Consider the following 16,796-nt stretch of genomic DNA (forward strand, 5'->3'; position numbering starts at 1 on the left):
ACACGGCCGCCCTAAAGGAGCCTGCTGATAGGAAGCAGGAGGCTATCCTGAAGTCTGTTTATACACACTCAGGTATTATACTGAGACCAGCTATTGCTTCAGCATGGATGTGCAGTGCTGCAGCTGCGTGGTCAGATTCCCTGTCAGAAAATATTGATACCTTAGACAGGGACACTATATTGCTAACCATAGAGCATATTAAAGATGCAGTCTTATACATGAGAGATGCACAGAGGGATATTTGCCGGCTGGCATCTAAAATAAGTGCAATGTCCATTTCTGCCAGGAGGGGTTTATGGACTCGGCAGTGGACAGGGGATGCAGATTCTAAAAGGCACATGGAAGTTTTGCCTTACAAGGGTGAGGAGTTGTTTGGGGATGGTCTCTCGGACCTCGTTTCCACAGCGACAGCTGGGAAGTCAGCATTTTTACCCCATGTTCCCTCACAGCCAAAGAAAGCACCGTATTATCAGGTACAGTCCTTTCGGCCCCAGAAAGGCAAGCGGGTTAAAGGCGCGTCCTTTCTGCCCAGAGGCAGAGGTAGAGGAAAAAAGCTGCAGCATACAGCCAGTTCCCAGGAACAAAAGCCCTCCCCCGCTTCCTCTAAGTCCACCGCATGACGCTGGGGCTCCACAGGCGGAGCCAGGTACGGTGGGGGCCCGTCTCAAGAACTTCAGCGACCAGTGGGCTCGCTCACGGGTGGATCCCTGGATTCTACAAGTAGTATCTCAGAGGTACAAGCTGGAATTCGAGACGTCTCCCCCTCGCCGTTTCCTCAAATCTGCCTTGCCAACAGCTCCCCCGGACAGGGAGGCAGTGCTGGAGGCAATTCACAAGCTGTATTCGCAGCAGGTGATAGTCAAGGTACCCCTCCTTCAACAAGGAAGGGGTTACTATTCCACAATGTTTGTGGTACCGAAACCGGACGGTTCGGTGAGACCCATTTTAAATTTGAAATCCTTGAACACCTATATAAAAAGGTTCAAGTTCAAGATGGAATCGCTCAGGGCAGTTATTTCAAGCCTGGAGGAAGGGGATTACATGGTATCACTGGACATCAAGGATGCTTACCTGCATGTCCCCATTTACCTTCCTCACCAGGAGTACCTCAGATTTGTGGTACAGGACTGTCATTACCAATTCCAGACGTTGCCGTTTGGTCTGTCCACGGCACCGAGGGTATTTACCAAGGTAATGGCCGAAATGATGATACTCCTTCGAAAAAAGGGAGTTTTAATTATCCCATACTTGGACGATCTCCTTATAAAGGCGAGGTCCAGGGAGCAGTTGTTGGTCGGGGTAGCACTATCTCGGGAGGTGCTACAACAGCACGGTTGGATTCTGAATATTCCAAAGTCACAGCTGGTTCCTATGACACGTCTACTGTTTCTGGGGATGGTTCTGGACACAGACCAGAAAAGGGTGTTTCTCCCGAAGGAGAAAGCCAAGGAGTTGTCGTCTCTAATCAGAGATCTCCTGAAACCAAAACAGGTCTCGGTGCATCACTGCACGCGAGTCCTGGGAAAAATGGTAGCTTCCTACGAAGCAATTCCATTCGGCAGGTTCCATGCAAGAATCTTTCAGTGGGATCTGTTGGACAAGTGGTCCGGTTCCCATCTTCAGATGCATCGGCTGATAACCCTGTCTCCAAGGACCAGGGTGTCTCTGCTGTGGTGGCTGCAGAGTGCTCATCTTCTAGAGGGCCGCAGATTCGGCATACAGGACTGGGTCCTGGTGACCACGGATGCCAGCCTTCGAGGCTGGGGGGCAGTCACACAGGGAAGAAACTACCAAGGGCTATGGTCAAGCCAGGAGATTTCCCTACACATAAATATTCTGGAACTAAGGGCCATCTACAGTGCCCTAAGTCAGGCAAGACCCCTGCTTCAAAACCAGCCGGTACTGATCCAGTCAGACATCATCACGGCGGTCGCACATGTAAACCGACAGGGCGGCACGAGAAGCAGGACGGCGATGGCAGAAGCCACGAGGATTCTCCGATGGGCGGAAAATCATGTGTTAGCACTGTAAGCAGTGTTCATTCCGGGAGTGGACAACTGGGAAGCAGACTTCCTCAGCAGGCATGACCTCCACCCGGGAGAGTGGGGACTTCATCCAGAAGTCTTTCAGCTGATTGTAAATCGCTGGGAACGGCCACAGGTGGACATGATGGCGTCCCGCCTCAACAAAAAGCTAGAAAGATATTGCACCAGGTCGAGAGACCCTCAGGCAATAGCTGTGGACGCTCTAGTGACACCGTGGGTGTACCAGTCGGTTTATGTGTTCCCTCCTCTTCCTCTCATACCCAAGGTACTGAGGATAATAAGACGAAGAGGAGTAAGAACTATACTCATTGTTCCGGATTGGCCAAGAAGAGCTTGGTACCCAGAACTTCAAGAAATGATCTCAGAGGACCCATGGCCTCTGCCGCTCAGACAGGACCTGCTGCAGCAGGGGCCCTGTCTGTTCCAAGACTTACCGCGGCTGCGTTTGACGGCATGGCGGTTGAACACCGGATCCTGAAGGAAAAGGGCATTCCGGAGGAAGTCATCCCTATGCTGATTAAAGCTAGGAAAGAAGTGACCGCAAATCATTATCACCGCATATGGCAAAAATATGTTGCGTGGTGTGAGGCCAGGAAGGCCCCAACGGAGGAATTTCAGCTGGGCCGTTTTCTGCACTTCCTACAGTCAGGGGTGACTATGGGCCTAAAATTGGGTTCCATTAAGGTCCAGATTTCGGCTCTTATCGATTTTCTTCCAGAAAGAACTGGCTTCACTACCTGAAGTTCAGACATTTGTTAAGGGAGTGCTGCATATTCAGCCCCCTTTTGTGCCCCCAGTGGCACCTTGGGATCTCAACGTGGTGTTGAATTTCCTAAAGTCACATTGGTTTGAACCACTTAAAACCGTGGATTTAAAATATCTCACGTGGAAAGTGGTCATGCTGTTGGCCTTGGCTTCAGCCAGACGTGTGTCCGAATTGGCGGCTTTATCATGTAAAAGCCCTTATCTGATTTTCCATATGGATAGGGCGGAATTGAGGACTCGTCCCCAATTTCTCCCTAAGGTGGTTTCAGCTTTTCATTTGAACCAGCCTATTGTGGTGCCTGCGGCTACTCGTGACTTGGAGGATTCCAAGTTGCTGGACGTAGTCCGGGCCCTAAAAATCTATGTTTCCAGGACAGCTGGAGTCAGAAAGACTGACTCACTATTTATCCTGCATGCACCCAACAAGTTGGGTGCGCCTGCTTCAAAGCAGACTATTGCTCGCTGGATCTGTAGCACGATTCAACTTGCACATTCTGCGGCTGGACTGCCGCATCCTAAATCTGTAAAAGCCCATTCCACGAGGAAGGTGGGCTCTTCTTGGGCGGCTGCCCGAGGGGTCTCGGCTTTACAACTCTGCCGAGCAGCTACTTGGTCGGGGTCAAACACATTTGCAAAATTCTACAAGTTTGATACCCTGGCTGAGGAGGACCTAGAGTTCGCTCATTCGGTGCTGCAGAGTCAGCAGCACTGTCCCGCCCGTTTGGGAGCTTTGGTATAATCCCCATGGTCCTTACGGAGTTCCCAGCATCCACTTAGGACGTTAGAGAAAATAAGATTTTACTCACCGGTAAATCTATTTCTCGTAGTCCGTAGTGGATGCTGGGCGCCCGTCCCAAGTGTGGATTGTCTGCAATACTTGTATATAGTTATTGGTTAACTAAAGGGTTATTGTTGAGCCATCTGTTGAGAGGCTCAGTTATATTTCATACTGTTAACTGGGTATAGTATCACGAGTTATACGGTGTGATTGGTGTGGCTGGTATGAGTCTTACCCGGGATTCCTAATCCTTTCCTTATTGTGTCAGCTCTTCCGGGCACAGTATCCTAACTGAGGTCTGGAGGAGGGTCATAGAGGGAGGAGCCAGTGCACACCAGGTAGTCCTAAAGCTTTCTTTAGTTGTTCCCAGTCTCCAGCGGAGCCGCTATTCCCCATGGTCCTTACGGAGTTCCCAGCATCCACTACGGACTACGAGAAATAGATTTACCGGTGAGTAAAATCTTATTTTTGCGCAGTATATATATAGTAGGAGGACAGTGCATAATTTTGCTGACCACCAGTATAAAATATATAGCAGTACGGTACAGTAGTCCACTGCTCTACCTACCTCTGTGTCGTCAAGTATACTGTCCATCCATACCTGTGGTGCATTTAAGTTTTGCGCAGTATATATATAGTAGGAGGACAGTGCATAATTTTGCTGACCGCCAGTATATAATATATAGCAGTACGGTACAGTAGCCCACTGCTCTACCTACCTCTGTGTCAACAAGTATACTATCCATCCATACCTGTGGTGCATTTAAGTTTTGCGCAGTATATATATATATAGTAGGAGGACAGTGCATAATTTTGCTGATCGCCAGTATATAATATATAGCAGTACGGTACAGTAGGCCACTGCTCTACCTACCTCTGTGTCGTCAAGTATACTATCCATCCATACCAGTGGTGCATTTAAGTTTTGCGCAGTATATATATATATATATATATATATATAGTAGGAGGACAGTGCATAATTTTGCTGACCACCAGTATATAATATATAGCAGTACAGTACAGTAGGCCACTGCTCTACCTACCTCTGTGCCGTCAAGTATACTATACACCCATACCTGTGGCGCATTTAAGTTTTGCACAGTATAGATATAGTAGGAGGACAGTGCATAATTTTGCTGACCACCAGTATATAATATATAGCAGTACGGTACAGTAGTCCACTGCTCTACCTACCTCTGTGTCGTCAAGTATACTATCCATCCATACCTGTGGTGCATTTAAGTTTTGCGCAGTATATATATATATATATATATATATATATATATATAGTAGGAGGACAGTGCATAATTTTGCTGACCACCAGTATATAATATATAGCAGTACAGTACAGTAGGCCACTGCTCTACCTACCTCTGTGTCGTCAAGTATACTATCCATCCATACCTGTGGTGCATTTAAGTTTTGCGCAGTATAGATATAGTAGGAGGACAGTGCATAATTTTGCTGACCACCAGTATATAATATATAGCAGTACGGTACAGTAGTCCACTGCTCTACCTACCTCTGTGTCGTCAAGTATACTATCCATCCATACCTGTGGTGCATTTAAGTTTTGCGCAGTATAGATATAGTAGGAGGACAGTGCATAATTTTGCTGACCACCAGTATATAATATATAGCAGTACGGTACAGTAGTCCACTGCTCTAACTACCTCTGTGTCGTCAAGTATACTATCCATCCATACCTGTGGTGCATTTAAGTTTTGCGCAGTATATATATAGTAGGAGGACAGTGCATAATTTTGCTGACCACCAGTATATAATATATAGCAGTACGGTACAGTAGGCCATTGCTATTGATATATTACTGGCATATAATTCCACACATTAAAAAATGGAGAACAAAAATGTGGAGGGTAAAATAGGGAAAGATCAAGATCCACTTCCACCTCGTGCTGAAGCTGCTGCCACTAGTCATGGCCGAGACGATGAAATGCCATCAACGTCGTCTGCCAAGGCCGATGACCAATTTCATAGTAGAGAGCATGTAAAATCCAAAAAACAAAAGTTCAGTAAAATGACCCAAAAATCTAAATTAAAAGCGTCTGAGGAGAAGCGTAAACTTGCCAATATGCCATTTACGACACGGAGTGGCAAGGATCGGCTGAGGCACTCTCCTATGTTCCTCATGACTAGTGGGTCAGCTTCACATGAGGATGGAAGCACTCATCCTCCCACTCGAAAAATGAAAAGACTTAAGCTGGCAAAAGCACAGCAAAGAACTGTGCATTCTTCTACATCACAAATCCCCAAGGAGAGTCCAATTGTGTCGGTTGCGATGCCTGACCTTCCCAACACTGGACGGGAAGAGGTGGCGCCTTCCACCATTTGCACGCCCCCTGCAAGTGCTGTAAGGAGCACCCGCAGTCCAGTTCCTGATAGTCAAATTGAAGATGTCACTGTTGAAGTACACCAGGATGAGGATATGGGTGTTGCAAGCGCTGAGGAGGAAATTGACAAGGAGGATTCTGATGGTGAGGTGGTTTGTTTAAGTCAGGCACCCGGGGAGACACCTGTTGTCCGTGGGACGAATATGGCCATTGACATGCCTGGTCAAATTACAAAAAAAATCACCTCGTCGGTGTGGAATTATTTTAACAGAAATGCGGACAACATTTGTCAAGCCGTGTGTTGCCTTTGTCAAGCTGTAATAAGTAGGGGTAAGGACGTTAACCACCTAGGAACATCCTCCCTTATACGTCACCTGGAGCGCATTCATCAGAAGTCATTGACAAGTTCAAAAACTTTGGGTGACAGCGGAAGCAGTCCACTGACAACTAAATCCCTTCCTCTTGTAACCAAGCTCCTGCAAACCACACCACCAACTCCCTCAGTGTCAATTTCCTCCTTAGACAGGAACGCCAATAGTCCTGCAGGCCATGTCACTGTCAAGTCTGACGAGTCCTCTCCTGCCTAGGATTCCTCCGATGCATCCTTGAGTGTAACGCCTACTGCTGCTGGCGCTGCTGTTGTTGCAGCTGGGAGTCGATCGTCATCCCAGAGGGGAAGTCGGAAGACCACTTGTACTACTTCCAGTAAGCAATTGACTGTCCAACAGTCCTTTGGGAGGAAGATGAAATATCACAGCAGTCATCCTGCTGCAAAGCGGATAACTCAGGCCTTGGCAGCCTGGGCGGTGTTAAACGTGTTTCCAGTATCCACCATTAATTCACAGGGAACTAGAGTATTGCTTGAGGTACTGTGTCCCCGGTACCAAATACCATCTAGGTTCCACTTCTCTAGGCAGGCGATAACGAGAATGTACACAGACGTCAGAAAAAGAGTCACCAGTGTCCTAAAAAAAGCAGTTGTACCCAATGTCCACTTAACCACGGACTTGTGGAGAAGTGGACCAGGGCAGACTCAGGACTCTATGACTGTGACAGCCCACTGGGTAGATGTATTGCCTCCCGCAGCAAGAACAGCAGCGGCGGGGGAATGCACCTGACTCAAGAGCAGTGGAGAATGATTTCAACGTTGTGCAAGGTTCTGCTACCCTTTGAACTTGCCACACGTGAACTCAGTTCAGACACTGCCAGCCTGAGTCAGGTCATTCCCCTCATCAGGCTATTGCAGAAGAAGCTGGAGGGATTGAAGGAGGAGCTAAAACGGAGCGATTCCGCTAGGCATGTGGGACTTGTGGATGGAGCCCTTAATTCGCTTAACCAGGATTCACGGGTGGTCAATCTGTTGAAATCAGAGCACTACATTTTGGCCACCGTGCTCGATCCTAGGTTTAAAGCCTACGTTGGATCTCTCTTTCCGGCAGACACAAGTCTGCAGAGGTTCAAAGACCTGCTGGTGAGACACTTGTCAAGTCAAGCGGAACGTGACCCGTCAACAGCTCCTCCTTCACATTCTCCCGCAACTGGGGCTGCGAGGAAAAGGCTAAGAATTCCGAGCCCATCTGCTGGCGGTGATGCAGGGCAGTCTGGAGCGAGTGCTGACATCTGGTCCGGACTGAAGGACCTGCCAACGATTACTGACATGTCGTCTACTGTCACTGCATATGATTCTGTCACCATTGAAAGAATGGTGGAGGATTATATGAGTGACCGCATCCAAGTAGGAACGTCAGACAGTCCATACGTATACTGGCAGGAAAAAGAGGCAATTTGGAGGCCCTTGCAGAAACTGGCTTTATTCTACCTAAGTTGCCCCCCCCTCCAGTGTGTACTCCGAAAGAGTGTTTAGTGCAGCCATTCACCTTGTCAGCAATCGGCGTATGAGGTTACTTCAAGAAAATGTGGAGAAGATGATGTTCATCAAAATGAATTATAATCAATTAATCAGTGGAGACATTCACCAGCAATTGCCTCCAGAAAGTACACAGGGACCTGAGATGGTGGATTCCAGTGGGGATGAATTAATAATCTGTGAGGAGGGGGATGTACACAGTGAAAGGGGCGAGGAATCGGATGATGAGGAGGAGGTGGACATCTTGCCTCTGTAGAGCCAGTTTGTGCAAGGAGAGATTGATTGCTTATTTTTTGGTGGGGACCCAAACCAACCAGTCATTTCAGTCACAGTCGTGTGGCAGACCCTGTCGCTGAAATGATGGGTTTGTTAAAGTGTGCATGTCCTGTTTGTTTATACAACATAAGGGTGGGTGGGTGGGAGGGCCCAAGGACAATTCCATCTTGCACCTCTTTTTTCTTTCATTTTTCTTTGCATCATGTGCTGTCTGGGGTCTATTTTTTGAAGTGCCATCCTTTCTGACACTGCAGTGCCACCCCTAGATGGGCCAGGTGTTTGTGTCGGCCACTTGGGTCGCTTAGCTTAGCCATCCAGCGACCTTGGTGCACCTCTTTTTTTCTTTGCATCATGTGCTGTTTGGGGACTATTTTTTGAAGTGCCATCCTGTCTGACACTGCAGTGCCACTCCTAGATGGGCCAGGTGTTTGTGTCGGCCACTTGGGTCGCTTAGCTTAGCCATCCAGTGACCTTGGTGCAAATTTTAGGGCTAAAAATAATATTGTGAGGTGTGAGGTGTTCAGAATAGACTGAAAATGAGTGGAAATTATGGTTATTGAGGTTAATAATACTATGGGATCAAAATGACCCCCAAATTCTATGATTTAAGCTGTTTTTGAGGGTTTTTTGTAAAAAACACCCGAATCCAAAACACACCCGAATCCGACAAAAAAATTTTCAGGGAGGTTTTGCCAAAACGCGTCCGAATCCAAAACACGGCCGCAGAACCGAATCCAAAACACAAAACCCGAAAAATGTCCGGTGCACATCACTACTTAAGACCCACTAAAATCTTCCTATTTCAGAGAAGTATGTTGAATGTTTGTATTTGTGTAGCTGTCCCGTGCATCACGGAGAATTATACTTCACTCAAATAATTTGGCAAAGTCAATCTGTAACCGAAAACAAGGGGTTATGCAACACAATAAACAGTGAAACACATCAACATATCAAATACACCTGCCCTGACTTTTGCACAGGAGCTGACTTGCTTCATTAAAATTGTAACTGCTTGGCTCCATTTTGTCATAGATTAATGTTTCATACACTTAAACCTTCCTCGACAAATGTCCTATAGAATTGTAAAAACTGCTTCAAAATCCATCAGATACCTTCCAGGGACTTTATTTTATACTATGTAGAGATACAGGCAGTGGCGTAACTAGAAATATGGGTGCACCATAACAAAATTTGAAGGGAGCCCCAATGCCCTAAGTTTAGCAGTGAATTTTCTGAAAACACACAGCTCCTTAAACTCTGTACCTACTACATAATCCCTTTAATCATTATTAAAATGAAAATTAGATTCCATTATGACTCACTGGCATTCCAGACAAATACCTCTTTCCACTTCAATCTATCCTCAATGCTGGTGCCCGTCTCATTTTCCTCACCAAACGCACTACGTCCACCTCTCCTCTCTTACAAGACCTTCACTGGCTCCCCTTCCCTTTCAGAGTCCATTTCAAGCTTCTCACACTCACTTACAAAGCCCTCACCCACTCCTCTCCCATTTACATCTCTGACCTTCACTCCCTTTACACTCCCAACCATCCTCTTCGCTCTGCTAATGCACGACGACTCTCCTGCTTACTGATTACTTCCTCCAACTCTTACCTCCAAGATTTTTCATGTGCTGCTCCCTTTCTGTGGAATTCACTACTCCTCCTCCTCAGACTCTCCACCTCTCTACAAAACTTGAAACAGACTCTCAAGATCCACTTCTTCACCAAACCCAGCCAAATCTCATCCTCTGTTCCACACTCTCTATGTACCCCGTCTGTCTACACCTTCCCTTTAGAATGTAAGCTTTCACAAGTAGGGCCCTCTTCCCTCATGTGCTTATCTTACTCTTTCTCTTACTTTAATAATCTTCAACTGCATCAAATCCAGCAGTCTTCTGCCACCTGATACTTATTCCAGTGTCATCTGCTGATGTAGCTATGTTTATTTACCCTGTACTTGTCCTATAGTGTCAACTGTAAGTTGCTGTTTTCCTGTTTTGATTGTTTATGTACTCTGTAATTGGGTGCTGCGGAACACTTGTGGCGCCATATAAATAAAGGATAATAATAATAATAATAATAATAATAATATAATAATAATAATAATAATAATAATAATAATAAATGTGGCTCTGAACACAGACTTGTCTTCTTTCATCCTTGCTACTTCTGATCAGCAGCCACCAGCTTTTGGGGGTAGGCAAAGACACAGTAGGAATGGTGGCCGAGACAGTTACAGAGAGGAGATCAGAGGAACACATGGGGAAAGGGGGTCAGAGAAGCCTATAGAGAGGGGGGTCAGAGGAAAACATCGGGAGGAGGAGGCCAGAGGTACATTTGTAGAGGTGGGGTCAGAGGCAAAAGGGCCGGTTCTGGCGCTCTGTGCTCCCCGGGCGGCAATAGGGGCGTGGCTTCGTACAGGGGGCGTGGTCATTTACGCCCCCTGTACAGATTGAAATGATGTGCGGTGCGCGATGACGTCATCGCGCACCGCACAGTAAAGGACCTCTCCACGAAGGGAAAAAAGACACGTACGCGTCTAGCTTCCATTCACAGCGGCAGCGGGGGGGGGGGGGGGCGCAGCGGCCAGCGGCAGCAGGGGGGCAGCGGGGGGCACACAGCAGCAGCGGAACTTGCCCTGGTGCGGCGCCCTCCGGATGGCGCCCTGCGCCCTCCGGAAGGTGGCGCCATGGGCAAAAGTTCTGCTTGCCCGTGGCAAGATCCGCTACTGAGAGGCACACATGTGGAGGTAGGAGGCAGAGGCATTCATGGGGAGGGGAGTCCAAGGCACTATTGGGGAGGCAGTGGTCAGGGGCACTCATGAGGAGGTGGGGTAGCGGTACATATGGTAAGGGGAGATGATAGGTGCACATGGGGGGGGTAAGAGGCAGAGGCACTCATGGGTAGGGGGGTCAGAGACACGCTTGGTGAGGAAAGGGGCAGAGGTACATATGGGGAGAAAAGATGATAGGTGCACATGGAGAGCCAGAGGCACTCATAGGGAAGGGGTCAGAAGCACCCATGGTGAGGCAGGACATAAGAGGAGGGGAGATGATAGGGAAAGACTTGCCTATATTACTGATGACACATGGAAGCAGGTGATAGGGAAAGACTTGCCTATATTACTGATGACTCATGGAAGCAGGTGAAGTAGCATTAAAGAGAGATGGGGGCTGGGACATAGGATGAGCTGTGATGAGTTGCAGACTGAAGCCAGCTATCAGAGGGACAGGAGAGCTGCTGCTGATCAGTCTGACAGGGGGTCTGCAGTGCTAATGATCCCTGCAGCAAACTGCTTACTAGTCAAAGGCTGAAGTCTAGGGGGGTATGACTGCATGAAATGGTGGTGTGGCACCGGCGGGGTCTGGTCACAACATCATACCTCCCAACTGTCCTGATTTTCGCAGGACAGTAACGTTTTTGGGCACTATTTCGCTGTCCCACCTGTGGGCCTCTGTGTCCTGCAGTGGGGGAAGTTGGGAGGCTCCCACTCGCCGCTCTGAATAGCAGAACAGAGGTGAATAGATGCTGTACACATGTGCACGGGATACAGAGGGGCTGGGGGCATGGCCACAGAGCGCTGGTCATTCCCCCACAGTGATGAAAATAGGAGGTGTGGCACACAATAGCAGCATTCCCACAAAGCCATGCCTCCTTTTTGCTGAGGCACCACCCCTTGGTCAGACATAAGATGCTGGAGCCCCGTGTTGATGATCCAGAATGTTGGGAGGTATGCAACCTCACAGGGGGCATGGTTATGCCTCCCTGCACTCCCAGGACCCTACAGAGGCCCACGCCTAGGAAATCTGTACGCACTCCCCTTTTCTCTTTGCCCCTGTCTATGCTGAGGGGACAAGCCTTTTAAAAACATGACTGAAAATCAACTTATTTTATGTTTAATTTGAAGACTATTTCTGACAACAGTTAGAGTAGTTACTGTATATATTTTAGCAATACCAATAGCCATGTGCTTGGGGGGGGGGGGGGGGGGATATTTATGTATGCATACAGGATACGGTCAAGATCCTGGAAGTCAGAATACTGACGCCGGAGACCTGACACTATTCAGAATGCAGACACCGATATCCCAAATAGGTACACCATCCCGGCGCCGGAATCCGAATAGCTGGGATGCAGAAAGAGAAGACGCTGCTGTCCTGGAAAATGTAAGCGGGGGGCAAAGGTTAGGTTTAGGCTGTGGGGGGAGGGTTAGGGTTAATGTGGCATCCCAGCAGAGACCTTGCTGACCAGCTAGATATCAAGCTGCAGGGGTTACCAAAATCCCCCTACCCGTGACATCACCAGCAACTAAATGACCCATGAATCTGGGGGCAGGGTGGTGGAAAACAAGCACAGTGAAGGGGGAGGGGTGCTGTGAAGTGTGAGCAAAAAGACAAAAGGAAGAGTCCATGATGAGGAGATGGGTAGCCAGAGCCGGCCCTAGGTATAGGCAAACTAGGCAATTGCCTAGGGCATCTGGTATGCCTAGGGGCATCAGCAGCTTCTGCTGATTAAAATGATATGCGGCATGCCTATATTCTGTGTGTAGCATTTCGTACGCAGACACAGCCACAGTCGCACACAGTATATAGGCATGCCACATATCATTTTAATCAGCAGAAGCTGCTTGTGTATCCTAGCCACATAGCAATGCAAATAAGATGCATTTTCATAAAAAATAGGCACCCGACGTTAGCAGAGCTGCCAGTTGACTCACGCTGGGAACTACATGTGTCATTATGTGTATAAGGGCATTAATAATGTGTAACATATGTGTAAGGGGCACTATGTGTCATTATGTGTATAAGGGCACTAATAATGTGCGGCATATGTGTTAAGTGACAAATGTGCACACTGTTCTTATTTAAATTACAGGGGGTAGGAAAAAAAAAATAGGACTGCTATGGGTGGGGGGTGATGGTGCTGGGAAAGGGGTGCAGGGACAGAGGCGGAACTAGCGGTGGTGCTAGGGGGCACCAGCCAAAATCTTGCCTAGGGCATCATATTGGTTAGGGCCGGCTCTGTGGGTAGCTGACATCCAGAGAAAGTTACATGATAAGTGAAAGCATGCTATAAGAGATAGGGAGGGAAGGCAAGCAGCAAATGGAAAAGGCAGTGCCCAGAGAGACAAACTGCATTAAAGAGGTGGCTGAGACTTGTGGTGCCACAGCTAGACCAAGCATTCAAGTGAAAAGGAAAGCTCCAAGTCATTACAGGACGCGGTGAAAAGGTAGGGGAAGCCATTGCCTGAAAGAGCCACTGATTTGGCGAGAGACACCCATTTCTTCTATGGATTCGCCAGCCTTACTTTAATATGCTAAACATTGTGCCTAATACGCAAATAATAGGATTTTACTTACCGGTAAATCTATTTCTCGTAGTCCGTAGTGGATGCTGGGGACTCCGTAAGGACCATGGGGAATAGACGGGCTCCGCAGGAGACAGGGCACTTTAAGAAAGAATTTGGATACTGGTGTGCTCTGGCTCCTCCCTCTATGTCCCTCCTCCAGACCTCAGTTAAAGAAACTGTGCCCGGAAGAGCTGACAGTACAAGGAAAGGATTTTGGAATCCAGGGCAAGACTCATACCAGCCACACCAATCACACCGTATAACTTGTGATAAACTTACCCAGTTAACAGTATGAACAACAATAGAGCATCAGATCAACCCTGATGCAACTATAACATAACCCTTATGTAAGCAATAACAATATACAAGCATTGCAGAAAAAGTCCGCACTTGGGACGGGCGCCCAGCATCCACTACGGACTACGAGAAATAGATTTACCAGTAAGTAAAATCCTATTTTCTCTAACGTCCTAGTGGATGCTGGGGACTCCGTAAGGACCATGGGGATTATACCAAAGCTCCCAAACGGGCGGGAGAGTGCGGATGACTCTGCAGCACCGAATGAGCAAACACAAGGTCCTCCTCAGCCAGGGTATCAAACTTGTAGTACTTTGCAAACGTGTTTGAACCCGACCAAGTAGCTGCTCGGCAAAGCTGTAATGCCGAGACCCCTCGGGCAGCCGCTCTAGAAGAGCCCACCTTCCTTGTGGAATGGGCTTTTACTGATTTTGGCAGCGGCAATCCAGCCGCAGAATGAGCCTGCTGAATCGTGTTACCGATCCAGTGAGCAATAGTTTGCTTTGAAGCAGGAGAACCCAGCTTGTTGGGTGCATACAGGATAAACAGTGACTCAGTTTTCCTGACTCTAGCCGTTCTGGCTACATAAACCTTCAAAGCCCTGACCACATCTAGTAACTCGGTATCCTCCAAGTCACGAGTAGCCACAGGCACCACAATAGGTTGGTTCATATGAAAAGATGACACCACTTTTGGCAGAAATTGCGGACGGGTCCGCAATTCCGCCCTGTCCATATGGAAAACCAGATAAGGGCTTTTATGTGACAAAGCCGCTAATTCTGACACACGCCTAGCTGAAGCCAAGGCTAATAGCATGACCACCTTCCATGTGAGAAAGTTTAACTCCACGGTTTTAAGTGGCTCAAACCAGTGTGACTTCAGGAAACTCAACACCACGTTAAGATCCCAAGGTGCCACTGGAGGCACAAAAGGGGGCTGAATATGCAGCACTCCCTTTACAAACGTCTGAACTTCAGGAAGAGAAGCCAGTTCTTTTTGAAAGAAAATGGATAGGGCCGAAATCTGGACCTTAATGGAACCCAATTTTAGGCCCAAAGTCACTCCCGACTGTAGGAAGTGAAGGAAACGGCTCAGCTGGAATTCCTCCGTAGGGGCATTCCTGGCCTCACACCAAGCAACATATTTTCGCCATATACGGTGATAATGTTTAGCCATCACGTCCTTCCTAGCCTTTATCAGCGTAGGAATAACCTCATCAGGAATGCCTTTTTCTGCTAGGATCCGGCGTTCAACCGCCATGCCGTCAAACGCAGCCGCGGTAAGTCTTGGAACAGACAGGGCCCCTGTTGCAACAAGTCCTGTCTTAGAAGCAGAGGCCATGGGTCCTCTGTGATCATTTCTTGCAGCTCTGGATACCAAGTCCTTCTTGGCCAATCCGGAACAATGAGTATTGTTCTCACTCGTCTTCTTCTTATGATTCTCAGCACCTTGGGTATGAGAGGAAGAGGAGGAAATACAAAGACCGACTGGAACACCCACGGTGTCACTAGTGCATCTACAGCTATCGCCTGAGGGTCTCTTGATTTGGCGCAATACCTCTGTTGATTTTGTTGAGGCGGGATGCCATCATGTCTACTTGTGGCAGTTCCCACCGACTTGCAATCTGCGTGAAGACTTCTTGATGAAGTCCCCACTCTCCCGGGTGGAGGTTGTGCCTGCTGAGGAAGTCTGCTTCCCAGTTGTCCACTCCCGGAATGAACACTGCTGACAGTGCGCTTACGTGTTTCCCCGCCCAGCAAAGAATTCTGGTGGCTTCCACCATCGCCACCCTGCTCCTTGTGCCGCCTTGGCGGTTTACATGAGCCACTGCGGTGATGTTGTCTGACTGAATCAGCACCGGTTGGTCGCGAAGCAGGGTCTCCGCTTGACGTAGGGCATTGTATATTGCCCTTAGTTCCAGGATGTTGATGTGAAGGCAAGTCTCCTGACTTGACCACAGACCATGGAAATTTCTTCCCTGTGTGACTGCTCCCCACCCTCGGAGGCTTGCGTCCGTGGTCACCAGGACCCAATCCTGAATGCCGAATCTGCGGCCCTCGAGAAGGTGAGCACTCTGCAACCTCCACAGGAGAGACACCCTGGCCCTGGGGGATAGGGTGATCAGCCAATGCATTTGTAGATGTGATCCGGACCACTTGTCCAACAGATCCCATTGAAAAGTCCTTGCATGGAACCTTCCGAAGGGAATGGCCTCGTATGATGCCACCATCTTTCCCAGGACACGAGTGCAGTGATGCACCGACACCTGTTTTGGTTTTAATAGGTCTCTGACCAGTGTCATGAGCTCCTGAGCCTTCTCCATCGGGAGATAATCCCTCTTCTGGCCTGTGTCCAGAATCATGCCCAGGAAGGGCAGACGAGTCGTAGGAATCAACTGCGACTTTGGAATATTCAGAATCCAGCCGTGCTGTTGTAACACTTCCCGAGAGCGTGCCCCGCTGATCAGCAACTGCTCTCTGGACCTTGGCTTTATGAGGAGATCGTCCAATTATGGGATAATTGTGACTCCTTTCCGTCGCAGGAGCACCATCATTTCCGTCGTTACCTTGATAAATATTCTCGGTGCCGTGGAGAGACCAAACGGCAACGTCTGGAATTGGTAATGACAATCCTGTACCACAAATCTGAGGTACGCCTGATGAGGTGGATAAATGGGGACATGAAGTTAAGCATCCTTTATGTCCAGAGACACCATAAAATCCCCCTCCTCCAGGCTTGCGCTCTGAGCGATTCCATCTTGAACTTGAACCTTTTCAGTTATATGTTCAGGGATTTTAAATTCAATATGGATCTGACCGAACCGTCTGGTTTCGGTACCACAAACACGGTCGAATAGTAACCCCTTCCCTGTTGAAGGAGGGGAACCTTTACCACCACCTGCTGAAGATACAATTTGTGAATTGCAGCTAACACTATCTCCCTCTCTAAGGGGGAAGCTGGCAGGGCCGATTTGAGGTAACGGTGAGGGGGCATCTCTTCGAATTCCAGCTTGTATCCCTGAGACACAATCTCTATAGCCCAGGGATCCACCTGGGAGTGAT

Source organism: Pseudophryne corroboree, chromosome 6 (genome assembly GCF_028390025.1).
Source record: "Pseudophryne corroboree isolate aPseCor3 chromosome 6, aPseCor3.hap2, whole genome shotgun sequence".
In the NCBI taxonomy this organism is placed as follows: Eukaryota; Metazoa; Chordata; class Amphibia; order Anura; family Myobatrachidae; genus Pseudophryne; species Pseudophryne corroboree.